Source organism: Microcaecilia unicolor, chromosome 1 (genome assembly GCF_901765095.1).
Source record: "Microcaecilia unicolor chromosome 1, aMicUni1.1, whole genome shotgun sequence".
NCBI classification, from domain to species: domain Eukaryota; kingdom Metazoa; phylum Chordata; class Amphibia; order Gymnophiona; family Siphonopidae; genus Microcaecilia; species Microcaecilia unicolor.
Window position 1 is genome coordinate 579753946 of NC_044031.1, and position 12982 is coordinate 579766927.

Genomic DNA, 12982 nt, shown 5'->3' on the forward strand with positions numbered 1-12982 from the left:
ATGGATAATTGTCAAAACTTTTATATAGTGAACCTAGCCAAAACACATGTTCTCTATGTTTATTGCAGCTGTTTGAGTTTACAAGGTTAGCTTTGTATGCCTGGTGCTGTGAGAAGCAGAGATGTAGCAGGACTTTGAGCTGAACATCTCTAAGGGACACTCTGACAAAGAAAGAACCGCTTTCACTGCTGCCTCAAACAGCTTGGGTGTCAGGTCTACTACCAGTTCCTTACACCATTTTATCACTAGTCCTGAAATATAATGAGACACACAATTGACCAAACAATCTATATTAAGAATGACACAGACACATTACCCTCCATTTCCAGCAGAAAGCACTCATTCAGAGCCTTCATATTAAGCTACTTAAGCTCATCCTATCCAGACTTTGCACATAAGGTTGAAGTTACAAACCTACTGAGGTCTGAGATGGCCCTACCTTTTTTATTATTATTTATTTAGATTTTGCTCACACCTTTTTCAGTAGTAGCTCAAGGTAAGTTACATTCAGGTACACTGGATATTTCTCTGTCCCAGGAGGGTTCACAATCTAAGTCTCTACCTGAGGCAATGGAGGGTTAAGTGGCTTGCCAAGGATCACAAGGAGCAGCAGCGGGATTTGAACCGGCCACCTCTGGATTGCAAGACCGGTGCTCTAACCTTCTCACTGCCATTGGTCTCTTCACAGTTTTGTTGGAAGTTTACCTATGGGGAAACAAAAGGGAGACCAGAAACGGGGTGCAACTCAGCCCCTTGCTTCAGTTGCTTTAATTTCTGTACTGATTAATTCCTTTCTGCTTACTCGGGAGATTGGCTGCTGTTCGGTGCGGTCCCTGCTGTAACTTGCCTGGGCATGATGAGATCTCTGAATCTGGATCCAAGATCACCCCCTCTCCAACTGGCAGCTACGAGCTTCCCTCTCCAGTGGACGCAGATCTTGGTAGAAAATCTGTGACTTTTTGGGTGAGTTTTGGCACAGGACATCAAGACAGGGGATGGGGAGAAAAGAGTAGAGTTGCAGTTCAGGTTGGACCCTGGATGATTGTAGAAGTATTGGAAAAGATAAGATTTCCCGGGAGGCTGAAGAGCTACCAAAATCACTAGTAAGTAAACCTGTGGAATTGACTTAGGAATCTATTTGGATCTCTGTATCAGATTTGGTGAAAACTGTTACTTCAGTGATATATAATTTAGCTCCTCAAGTTGCTGTAGATGAAACTAAAGTTACTACCATGGAGGAGGACATTGTTAGTTTGAAATCTACTAGAGGTCAAGGTATTGTTGAAGTTCATATTCAAACAGTTCAGAATACATGTATTAATGATTTATCTATGATAAGATTAAAAGTTGAAAATATTGAAAATTCTCTTAGAAGCATTAATCAGACTTTTGAATATGCCTGTCCTACATAATACTAACTATAGATTCTTTAGAACTTAGAGAAGCTACAGATAATAATTTAGAGCAGACTATTATACCAAAAACAGGTACAGCCTATGGCTCTGCCAGAGATAGTTGCATAACGTTTTGTTAACTAGAACCATATCTCCTGGGGGAATCAGTTGGCACATGTATTACCAGTTAGGTAAAATGATCATTTTGTATAAATAGATCTTAACTAACAGAAGGGGGGGAGGGTTTGCAAAGCCTGTAGCAGGCACCAGTGCTCTCTAAGCAGTGTAAAATATTTTGATTGAGCAGATGACTCAGATCCTTTGGTAACCAAACCCCCAAAAAGTGGATCATATCTGAAGCCCAATTCAAGGGAAAGCGTGAGTCACACTTTCTTTGTATGTTAGCCAATGGAGCTTGCCGTAGTTTAATTTTAAGCCCGAGAAGTCCCCAAATTTATCACACTACCAACAGATGGTGTAATGAGTTGTACAGGCTAATGAGACACACCAGAATGTCACTGGCAGGGATTTACATGATGAACATGACCAAACTCAACCTAGGGGTGCTTCCCCACAGCCTACTGGACAAATCGACCTTTTATGAGTGGCTAAAATGTGGTATATTAATGTCATAAAGAAACTCTTAGCAGATGAGATGTGCCCACAGAATTGGGAAAGGATTTGAAAGCCACTGATCCAATTGTGTGATCACCTGTGGGTACTGTTTAAGGGTATCTCACTTGGAACTGGGAACTGTTCTTGTGAAAAATTATAACAATTGATATGGGTGGGTTTTGAAGGGTAGGGTGTGGATTTAGGAGAAGGAGGTGGTAAAATATTACAGCTGTGGAAGTGTATGAAGCATGTTGATACCATATTGTCATTTTTAAGGTTGGATAGTGGGTTTTTTTTGTTTCATTTGCATTTTTTCATTCAATAAAGTTTCTATAAAATTTTTTAAATGGACCTTTTGTGATATGGAACTGTATACAAAGGGGCAGCAGTGTTGAACTAGTGTGCAGTGAGAGGACCAGTGACAGAGAATTGTGGATATGATCAGGAAATCATGGTACCAAATGGAGAAATTGAGAGGGGGTGAAATTAAGATAGCGACTGGTGCAGAGCAGCCCATAATGATGATGTTGGAAGAGTTAGCATGACACCTTACCCAGTGTGTCACTGCTGTACTTGAGGACAACCTGTTGCAGCTACATTTCAATCCCTCAAAAGATGAGGGAATTGCTAGCAGTGCAGACAACGAAGATTGAGTTTAACAGGTTCAGGATCACTGCAAAAGAAATGGTGACAACTCAGCTGACAGAGCAAGTAGAACAACTTAAAAAGCAAAATGCATTACTCACTGGAGGCTGATTGATCAAGAAAATCATAGTAGACAGAATAATGTTCGTATAACTGGGACTACCTGAATCAAGGATAAAGTCAATGATTTATTTACCACCTTTTTGAAGGAATTCACTCAAGGCAGTGTACAGTAAGAATAGATCAAACATGAGCAATAGGCAATTACAGCAGTAAAATATTCAAGTAATACAAAGTATGGCATGGTATACTGTTTACAATGTCAACACAATACGTAATAGAACATTTTAATTGATAGTGAAGTGTAAAGCAAAGATGTAACATGTAGATAGGTAAGAGAGTAAGAAGAGTTAGAAAGTAAGGTAACTGTTTTAAAGAAAGTTGCACACAAGGTTAAAATATTATCTCAGCTAGGGTAGGAGTGGATAAACATGTCCTGCTGCAGTATGTGCAGCCCAAGTCACTCCTTGCGTGTGTGAGTGAGACTAACAAGTTAGTTACTTCTTCCATCAAAGGCCTGGTTGAAGAGCCAAGCTTTCACCTGCTTCCTGAAGTAGAGATAGTCTTGTGTTAAGCGGTGCCTTTCAGGCAGTGCATTCCAGAGTGTGGGGGCTACTAAGGAGAAGGCTTACTTGCGGGTTTCACATCGTGTAATGTCTTTTGGAGAGGGTGTGGTTGGTGATAGCCCTTGGGGAGGACCTTAGTGTCCTTGGAGGTGTGTAGAGGATCATCCTATTCTTCAGGTACTTAGGGCCATTCCCTTTCAGGGCCTTGAAGATCAGACATAGAGTTTTAAATTTAGCCCTGTATTGTACTGGTAGCCAGTGATGAGTGGGAGCTTATGGTGAGCCTGGGCCTTGGAAGAGAGAAGCAAAATACAGGTGGAGTTTATGCACTGATTAGGAACCCAGCCAAATCCTGGCAATAGATCACAGCCAATTATTGCATGCTTACTGAATTTTGCAGACAAGGTCACAATCCTACGGATCTGCTGTTTAGCAAAACGTTTGGAACTCCAGGGAGGAAATGTTTTGCTGTTCAAAGATTTCTCCAAAGAGGTAGCAGTGCATTGGCGGGGTTCACGCCATACTACTGCTAGCTCTTCAATCAAGGAGTATGGTTTGCCCTTCAGTATCCAGGGCACCATGAGATATATATTAAGGTTGCCGAGTTTAAAGCTTTTCTACAGTTGCTTGAAAGGTAGGGAGCTAAGGAGCGCAATGTGGAGGACAGAACGCCAGAGTTAGCTATCGGGCCTGAGCAATATGGAGTACTATTTTCAATAAGTTAAAATATTAACTATGGTTTGTCTTTATATTCTGAATTACTGGAACTAGAGCTGGAAGTTGGCATGTGAGATGTAAATAAAAGAATTTGGAAGGACACGAGGCCTAAGAGATTGGTCTTGTGCTAGAGGCCTTGTATTGGTGGAAGTAACCCATTGGTATGACTGGTTATGACTAATACTGCTTCCATATCATCAAGCTGATCAATCCATAGACTGGTGGGTTGTGTCCATCTACCAGCAGGTGGAGATAGAGAGCAAACTTTTGCCTCCCTATATGTGGTCATGTGCTGCCGGAAACTCCCCAGTATGTTCTCTATCTCAGCAGGTGGTGGTCACACACAGCAGCAGCTCTGGCTAGGCCTCCAAGCCTAATCTTTAGGTTTTGTTGAGGCCTGGGGTTGAGGGCTCTTTTGAGCAAGTGCAAACCTGGTGGTGCCAGGTCCCTCCTTTTCTCCCCCCTCCCGCTGGCTCCGTTAAAAAAAAAAAAAATTTTAAACGTCCTTAAAGGCGTTTATTTCGATGTTTATTTAAACGTTCATTGCAGCTACTCACTGGGACACCAGTTCGTTACAGCTCGGAGCGGCAAGCAGGTAATTTTACCTTTTTATAGCGGGCAGGGGGTTCCCCGATTCTTCTCCTCGTGGCATTGGCGTCGGAGGGCGAGGGCGCAAAGGGTCGCTCCCCGGATCGCTGGAGCGCTTCTAGAGGGGATGCGGGGGTTTTACAACCTGATTCGCCCTTGATGGGTGATAGTTTAGTGACCGATGAATGTACCGGTCGTTCCTCCGGCGTGGCGGTTTTTTCCCGCCATAACCGCCCATCCCCCGCTCCTCGCCTCCGCCATCTTGGCCGGCCACGCGCTCGGACGGCTTCTTCGTGGGCCGCCCTTGAGGTTGGAGACATTAATGCCATGAACGCCCTTAATTTGGGCGACGGCACAAAGCGGCTAAAGTTAAGCGCCGTTCTTCCCGCGCGGCTCCTTCACGGAGTTTCGCGCCGGACGCCATTTTGGATGCGCAGCATGTCTCTCCCCCGCTAGTGCGAGCGCCGGTTGAGAGTGCGTCTAGGGCTGTTGCCCAGGCTGCGGAAGTGCACAGTCTGGGGGTTTTTTCCCCCGAGTTTGTTTTGCTGCTGCATCAGGCTTTCCTCATGCAAAACGCTGCCCCTGCTCCCTCTTCTGATAAAGAGGTTGAGGTTCCCAGAGGTAAACGCCCTCGGGTTGATTTCCAGGCCTTGGAGGACTTTTGTCTCCTCCGATGTAGATGAGGGCAGCGTGTCTGAGGTCTCCCAACGATCCTTTGCGGATTCCTTGGAGGAGATAGATCCCCGCTCAGATGGAGCGGATGACCCCTCTGCAGCGCGGCTTTTTAGCCCAGAGGATTTGTCCAACCTGTTGTTACAGGCCATGGACACTTTGAAGATTTCCTCTCCGGAGGACGTCTCTCCCTCAGCCCCTGTTGGCTCTGCCATTATGCTGGGGACGAAGCGCCCGCCTAGAACCTTCCACGTGCATGATGCCATGCACACCTTAATTGCGGCTCAATGGGATGTCCCGGAAACGAGCCTTAAAGTGGCTAGGGCTATGTCCCGCCTCTATCCTTTGCCTGTGAGTGAACGTGAGGCCTATCTGTGGCCTACCGTGGATTCTTTAATCACTGCGGTGACTAAGAAAGCGGCGTTGCCGGTGGAAGGTGGCACGGCCCTAAAGGACGCCCACGACAGAAGATTGGAGGCGGCCTTAAGGTCGTCCTTTGAGGCAGCTGCTTTAAGTTTGCAGGCCTCAGTTTGCGGCTCCTATGTGGCCAGGGCGTGCCGGACTATGGTGCAGCGGGCTTCCCCCTCGGATCATTCCTTGAGGGCTGATTGGCCGGCCCTGGAATCGGGCTTAGCCTATTTGGCAGACTTGCTGTATGATGTCTGGAGAGCCTCAGCTAAAGGCATGGCTCAGACAGTCTCTGCGCGGCGGTGGCTTTGGCGGAAACATTGGTCTGCTGACCACGCCTCTAAATCCCGCCTGGCTAGATTGCCTTTTAAAGGCAAGCTGCTCTTTGGGGTCGAGCTGGACAAAATCGTGACCGATCTCGGCACGTCTAGGGGCAAGAAATTACCAGAGGTCAGGGCTCGGGTTAGTACTCGTCCCGGTACCTCCAGAGGTCGGTTGCAGGAAGCCCGTCGGTACCGCCCGGGCAAGTCGGGTTCCTCTGCCCCCTCTTCCTTCAAGAGGAATTTCTCCCCCAAGCAGCATTCCTTTCGCAGAGACCGCCGTCCCGGAGGTGCTCCCTCCGGTCCTCCCCCAGGGTCTCGTACCCAATGACGGGGCCTTGGTCCACGCCCCAGTGCAGATTGGAGGACGGCTGTCCTCGTTCTGGGCGAGTGGACCACTATAACTTCAGATGCGTGGGTGCTGGAAGTCATCAGAGACGGCTACAAGCTAGAGTTCTGCCAACCCTTAAGAGACGGGTTTGTACTCTCTCCCTGCAAGTCTCCGGTCAAGCTGTGGTAGTGCAGCAGACCTTGGACAACCTGATCCGCCTGGGTGCGGTCGTTCCGGTGCCAAAAAATCAGATTGGCAAGGGACGTTACTCCATTTACTTTGTGGTTCCAAAGAAAGGAGGTTCTGTCCGGCCTATCCTCGACCTCAAAGGGGTCATTCGGGCCTGGAAAGTGAGGCACTTTCGCATGGAGACTCTCCGCTCTATTATAGCGGCAGGGAAGGCAGGAGAGTTCTTGGCTTCCTTGGCCATCAAGGAAGCTTACCTGCATTTTCCCATCTGGCCTCCTCTCCAACGCTTTCTGCGTTTTACAGTCCTGAGACGACACTTCCAGTTCAGAGCCCTCCCTTTCGGGTTGGCTACTGCTCCGCGGACCTTTTCCAAAGTAATGGGGGTCATAGCGGCCTTCCTGCTGAAGGAAGGAGTACAAGTCCATCCTTATCTGGACGACTGGTTGATCCGAGCCCCCTCTTATGCAGAGTGCGGCAAAGCTATGGACCGGGTAGTTGCTCTTTTGAGCTACCGGGGATGGATCATCATCTGGAAGAAGAGCCAGCTGCGCCCGACTCAGTCCCTGGAGTATCTGGGAGTTCGATTCGACACCCAAGTGGGCAGAGTGTTCCTGCCAGACAATCGGATTGTCAAGCTTCAGGCTCAGGTGGACTAGTTTCTAGTAGCCTCTCCTATTCGGGCTTGGGACTACGTGCAGCTGTTGGGCTCTATGACGGCCACGATGGAAGTAGTGCCCTGGGCCAGGGCTCATATGAGGCCACTACAGCTATCTCTGCTGCTGCGCTGGACTCCGATGTCGGAGGATTATGCTGTGCGCCTTCCCGTGGACCCAGCAGTGCGCAAGGCGCTGAGCTGGTGGACGCAGACAGACAAGTTGTCTGCTGGATTGCCTCTGGTGACCCCGGAGTGGATTGTCGTCACGACAGACGCCTCTTTGATGGGCTGGGGAGCCCACTGCTTGGGAAGGACAGCGCAGGGGCTCTAGTCTCCTGCAGAGGCAAGTGGTCTATCAACCTCCTGGAACTCAGAGCCATTCGGTTGGTGTTATTGGAGTTCATCCCGGTACTGGTGTTGAAGCCTGTACGGGTCCGGTCGGACAATGCCACGGCTGTGGCCTATATCAACCGCCAGGGAGGTACCAAGAGCGCCCCTCTAGCCAAGGAGGCTATGAGTCTTTGCCAGTGGGCGGAAGCGAACCTGGAGCAGCTTTCAGCGGCCCACATTGCCGGAGTCATGAATGTCAAGGCGGTCTTTCTCAGTCGCCATCCCTTGGAGCCCGGAGACTGGCAACTATCTGCTCAGGCGTTCTTGGACATCACGAAGCGCTGGGGCCAGCCGAGCCTAGTTCTGATGGCGTCATCGGCCAATTGCCAAGTGCCGCGCTTTTTCAGCAGAGGACGGGACCCTCGATCCCTGGGAGTAGATGCTCTTCTCCAACAGTGGCCGACACAAGAGCTCCTCTATGTGTTCCCGCCCTGGCCCATGTTGGGCAGGGTGCTAGACCGGGTGGCAAAGCATCCCGGCAGGGTAATCCGGGTGGGTCCGGATTGGCCCAGACGTCCCTGGTATGCGGACTTGATCAGGCTCTCAGTCGACGATCCTCTGCGGCTGTCAGTGGAGCAGGGCCTGTTACATCAGGGTCCCGTGGTGATGGAGGATCCCTCCCCCTTTGGTCTTACGGCCTGGCTATTGAGCGGCAGCGTCTGAGGAAGAAGGGCTTCTCAGACAAGGTCATCGCCACTATGCTAAGAGCGAGGAAGCGCTCTACTTCTACTGCTTACGCCAGGGTTTGGCCTATGTTTGCAGCGTGGTGTGAAGCAGGCTCACTTTCTCCCTTCACTGCTCCAATTTCTTCAGTGTTGGCGTTCCTGCAAGAAGGTCTGGAGAAAGGCCTGTCGCTCAGTTCCCTTAAAGTCCAGGTAGCGGCTCTGGCTTGCTTCAGGGGCCGCCTGAAGGGTGCTTCCCTGGCTTCGCAGCCAGATGTGGTGCGCTTTCTCAAGGGAGTTAATCACCTGCGCCCTCCTCTGCACTCAGTGGTGCCTGCGTGGAATCTCAACCTGGTGCTAAGAGCATTGCAGAAGCCGCCTTTGGAACCCTTGTCGAGGGCATCTCTGAAAGACCTGACGTTGAAAGCAGTCTTTTTGGTGGCTATCACTTCAGCCAGAAGAGTTTCCGAGCTCCAGGCGCTCTCATGTCGAGAGCCTTTTCTGCAGTTCACTGAGGCAGGAGTGACTATTCGCACAGTGCCTTCCTTCCTGCCCAAGATTGGTTCTCGCTTCCATGTGAATCAGCAGCTCTGTCTCCCTTCCTTTCGTAGGGAGGACTACCCAGAGGAGTACTCCGCTCTTGAATATCTGGATGTGAGACGAGTCATCATCAGATACTTGGAAGTGACCAATGATTTCCGGAAATCGGATCATCTGTTTGTCCTGTTTGCAGGTCCTTGTAAGGGTCTGCAGGCTGCTAAGCCTACAGTGGCAAGATGGGTCAAGGAAGCCATTGCAGCGGCTTATGTGGCCGCGGGGAAGGTGCCGCCTATCCAGCTGAGGGCTCACTCCACTAGAGCTCAGGCGGCCTCGATGGCAGAGGCCGGATCCGTCTCCTTGGAAGAGATATGCAAGGCGGCAACTTGGGCTTCGGCTCATACATTCTCCAAACATTACCGTTTGACTGTGGCTGCACGGGCGGAGGCCCGGTTTGGAGCTTCAGTGTTGCGGTCAGGGATTTCAATGTCCCGCCCTGGGTGAGTACTGCTTCGGTACATCCCACCAGTCTATGGATTGATCAGCTTGATGATATGGAAGGTAAAATTATGTATAATCATACCTGATAATTTTCTTTCCATTAATCATAGCTGATCAATCCATAGCCCCTCCCAGATATCTGTACTGTTTTTATTCTGGTTGCATTTCAGGTTCAAGTTTAGTCTTCAGTTACTTCAGAAAGACTTCGTGTTCAAGTTTTTTCAATTGGATTCTTCAAGAGTTGAGACGAGTTTGTGTTACAGTGAGCTGCTGCATTCCTCTCCCCCCCGTTTTACGGGGCTGGATTGAGACATAAATTCTGCCGGCACTCCCTCCCGCTTCGTGCGGCTGTAGGGCAGTTTTGTACCCTTCCCGCTTCGGCGGTGTTAGGGTCAGTCAGCTCCTCCCGCGGTTGCGGTTGCAGGATAAGCCAGATCCCCCCGCATCGGCGGGTGTGGTGTCCCTCCCCCGCTCCGCGGGGATGAGCTGGACGGATTCCCCTCCCCCACTTGTGTGGGGATGAGCTGGGTTAATTCCCCTCCCCCGTTTCGGCGGTGGTGAGCTGGGCAGAGTGTCCCTTCGTGGGTGTAATTCTCTAAGTGCTGAGTCCTGCGGATGGAGCTTTGATATCGACATACTGAGGAGTTTCCGGCAGCACATGACCACATATAGGGAGGCAAAAGTTTGCTCTCTATCTCCACCTGCTGGTAGATGGACACAACCCACCAGTCTATGGATTGATCAGCTATGATTAATGGAAAGAAAATTATCAGGTATGATTATACATAATTTTACCTTTTTTAAGATGACTTCTGTGCTGCTGGAATCACTAAAGGCGAAGTTACATTGGTTTCTTCCACTGGTCAAGGAGGGCATTGGAGAGGAGAAGATGAGTTGGTGTGCTCCCAGTAGCAGTGAGGCTGATAGCCAGAGTCGGTCGAGTGATGGTGCTGTTTTGTCTCAGGGACAGAGGAGAGTTGAACTCTAATGGTTGCCCTGGTGCTATAGACTAGACTGCAGGATGCATTTGAATTCTGAAGCTTGTAAGGGGCTGACCGCACTAGACTGGAACAGTTACTTGGTTCTATAAGTAGAGAAAGACTTTAGAGGAGCTAGGAAAGGGTTTTGAAATTTTTTTTGACATGTTTGTTGAAATATTTCTTGAAATAGACATGAAGTTGTACATGGAAGTTGGGAGGGGTGGCCGGAGAGGTGAAGCCTAGAGTTTGGCAATGAGGTAGTGTTGGGAGTTTTCTGAGGAGTGGGGGTGAGGAGGAGAAGGAGGAGCGGTATGAGGGAAATGATGGAAGAGGGTGAGATGGTGACAACTGTGGAGTATGTAGAAGGGTGGAGGGCACTAAAGGATGGGGTTGGGAGGTAGGTAAGGAGAGGGAGATGCTGGGGTTGGGAGGTAGGTAAGGAGAGGGGAGACTCTGGGGTTGGGAGGTAGGTAAGGAAAGGGAGACGCAAGCTTTTAAAAGAATTTGTCGTAGGGCTGGGAGGTGGAGGGCATGAACCAAGGTTGTTTGCTTGCTCTTCTTGGGAATGCTGTACAAGAGACAGAGAATGGGGAATTACGTAGGGCTGGGATCCTGTAGATTTGATATACCTATAGAAACTGGGATAAAAAGACCACTTAAGAACCTACAGCTAATGTAACTTAGATGGGAGCGAATGTTCATTCAATGAATGTTGATTGGCTACATTCTCCGATTAAGTGAACAAAAGTAGTTAGTTACTTGAAGGGCTGATAGCACGTTATTGCAGGAAACATACTTATTACTGGTGGAACATAAGTTGCGTTGGGACTAGGTGGGGGAAGTCCTGATCACAGCATTTAGAGGGATGTCGCAGTGTTAATGAAAAAAGGCTTGGATTGGTGGCTGCACAAAACCATCTTGGACCCTAAAGGGAGATATGTTGTAGTGTTGGAAGAGGTGATGAGGAGAAAGCTTATGCTTTGTGGTTTCTGTGCACCTGCAAAATTTTAAAAAAGAATTCATTTCCACAACAATAGCTCAACTGAATAAACTCAAAATAGTGGAAAACCGTACACTAGCCCAATATAACTCATTAATAAATTTATTTAATGTCTCCAATATGATTTTTAAATTTTTCTTATCACTTAATGCTAAAATGAGGAAAAAAATGCCTCAGCAGTAAGGTTGCTTCTGTAAAATGAGATTGCACTTGATGTCATACTCTCAATATCATTTTAGAATTCACAGCACTTCTTGACTAAGACCTGTCATTGGCCAAAAATCTCCAGAAGTACAGACATAAGTGCATAAGTATTACCATACTTGGACAGACCAAAGGTCCATCAAGCACAGCATCCTGTTTCCAACCGTGGCCAATCCAGTTCATAAGTACCTGGCAAGATCCCAAAACAGTATAATACATTTTATGCTGCTTATCCTAGAAATAAGCAGTGGATTTTTCCCCAATCCATTTTAATAATGTTCTATGGACTTTCCTTTAGGAAGCCATCCAAACCTTCTTTTAAACCCCGCTAAGCTAACTGCTTTTACCTCATTCTCTGGCACGTTAAGAAATATTTCTCTGATTCGTTTTAAATTTACTACTTTGTAGCTTCATTGTGTGCCCCCTAGTCCTAGTATTTTTGGAAAGAGTAAACAAGCGATTCACATCTACCCATTCCACTCCACTCCACTCATTATTTTAAAGACCTCTATCATATCTCCCCTGAAGCTGACTTGACTTATTACTCTCATACTTATAATGTGTTTGCCAGACTGGATCAAAGTTTAATTTTTGCTTCCTTGTTTGCAGAGTTGTGTACTGTGGGGATAGAGCCCCAGATAGCATCAGATCACTCATTGGTAGGAATGACCTTGTAGTTGGATAGCAGTCAGAAGGATTTTGTATGGAATCTTTTTTGTTTTGGAAACAAGAATTTATAGTGTACTTAAGGAAGGCATGGCAGGATTATACAAGCTAAGGCAGTTTTGAGGGGACAGATTCATGGTACTCAAGCCATGAGCATAAGGCACGAGATGAGGTAGTCATGCATATTACATTCAATTAGCAGCAACTCAGTAGAGACGTACAGTAACTGGAATGATTGTGATGGACCAGGAAGAAGTACATAGGCTCCAGGGTCAGCAAAATGATCTGTTGGCTCAAAGGGCTGAAGCAGATATTTATCTGTATAAATATAAGCTGCATAGATTAGGCCATAAGATAGGGATATTGTTGGTGAAATTGGTTAGCCTGAGGAAAATACGGCAGAAGGTTACGAAGCTAAGCATAAGAACAGGAGTCACTGTTATAAAGAACAAAATTACAGAGCTCTCAGGATCATTTCAATGTGGGTATATTTCACAATGACCACTCAGGTGCGCCTAGAAGTCTGACTTCAGCCGTAGGCAGTGAGTATACTCAATTTTAAGTTTTCCCAGGTGTGCCTCCAGCCAGATATTGAGCCACTCAGAGAGATCCCAATCATTGACTGATTTCCAGGATCCCTCAAAACTGAGATGGCTGTGCTAGAACATACTCCCAAGGTCTTCCAGCTTCTTGTCCTGGGAGGCAAGGGTTTGCTGCAAATTCAACAAAAGCCCCATGGAGCTCATCTTCCTCCGAGATCTGCTGTTGCTTCTCCCCCATCCTCCTCTACACCTCCATAAAACCCTGCAATACCAACTCCCACTGCTGTGAAATCTTGTTGAACTTCTTGGTCAGCACTTTGATCACTGCATCCTTAAATTC

The 12982-nt window shown here is 47.9% G+C and overlaps 1 protein-coding gene across 1 annotated transcript in view; it reads left to right on the forward strand.

The window, feature by feature from the left end:
- The window catches only part of TBC1D31 (TBC1 domain family member 31), a 266141-nt gene that overhangs the window by 227795 nt on the left and 25364 nt on the right, over positions 1-12982 (forward strand). The gene's annotated exons all lie outside the window — the stretch shown is intronic.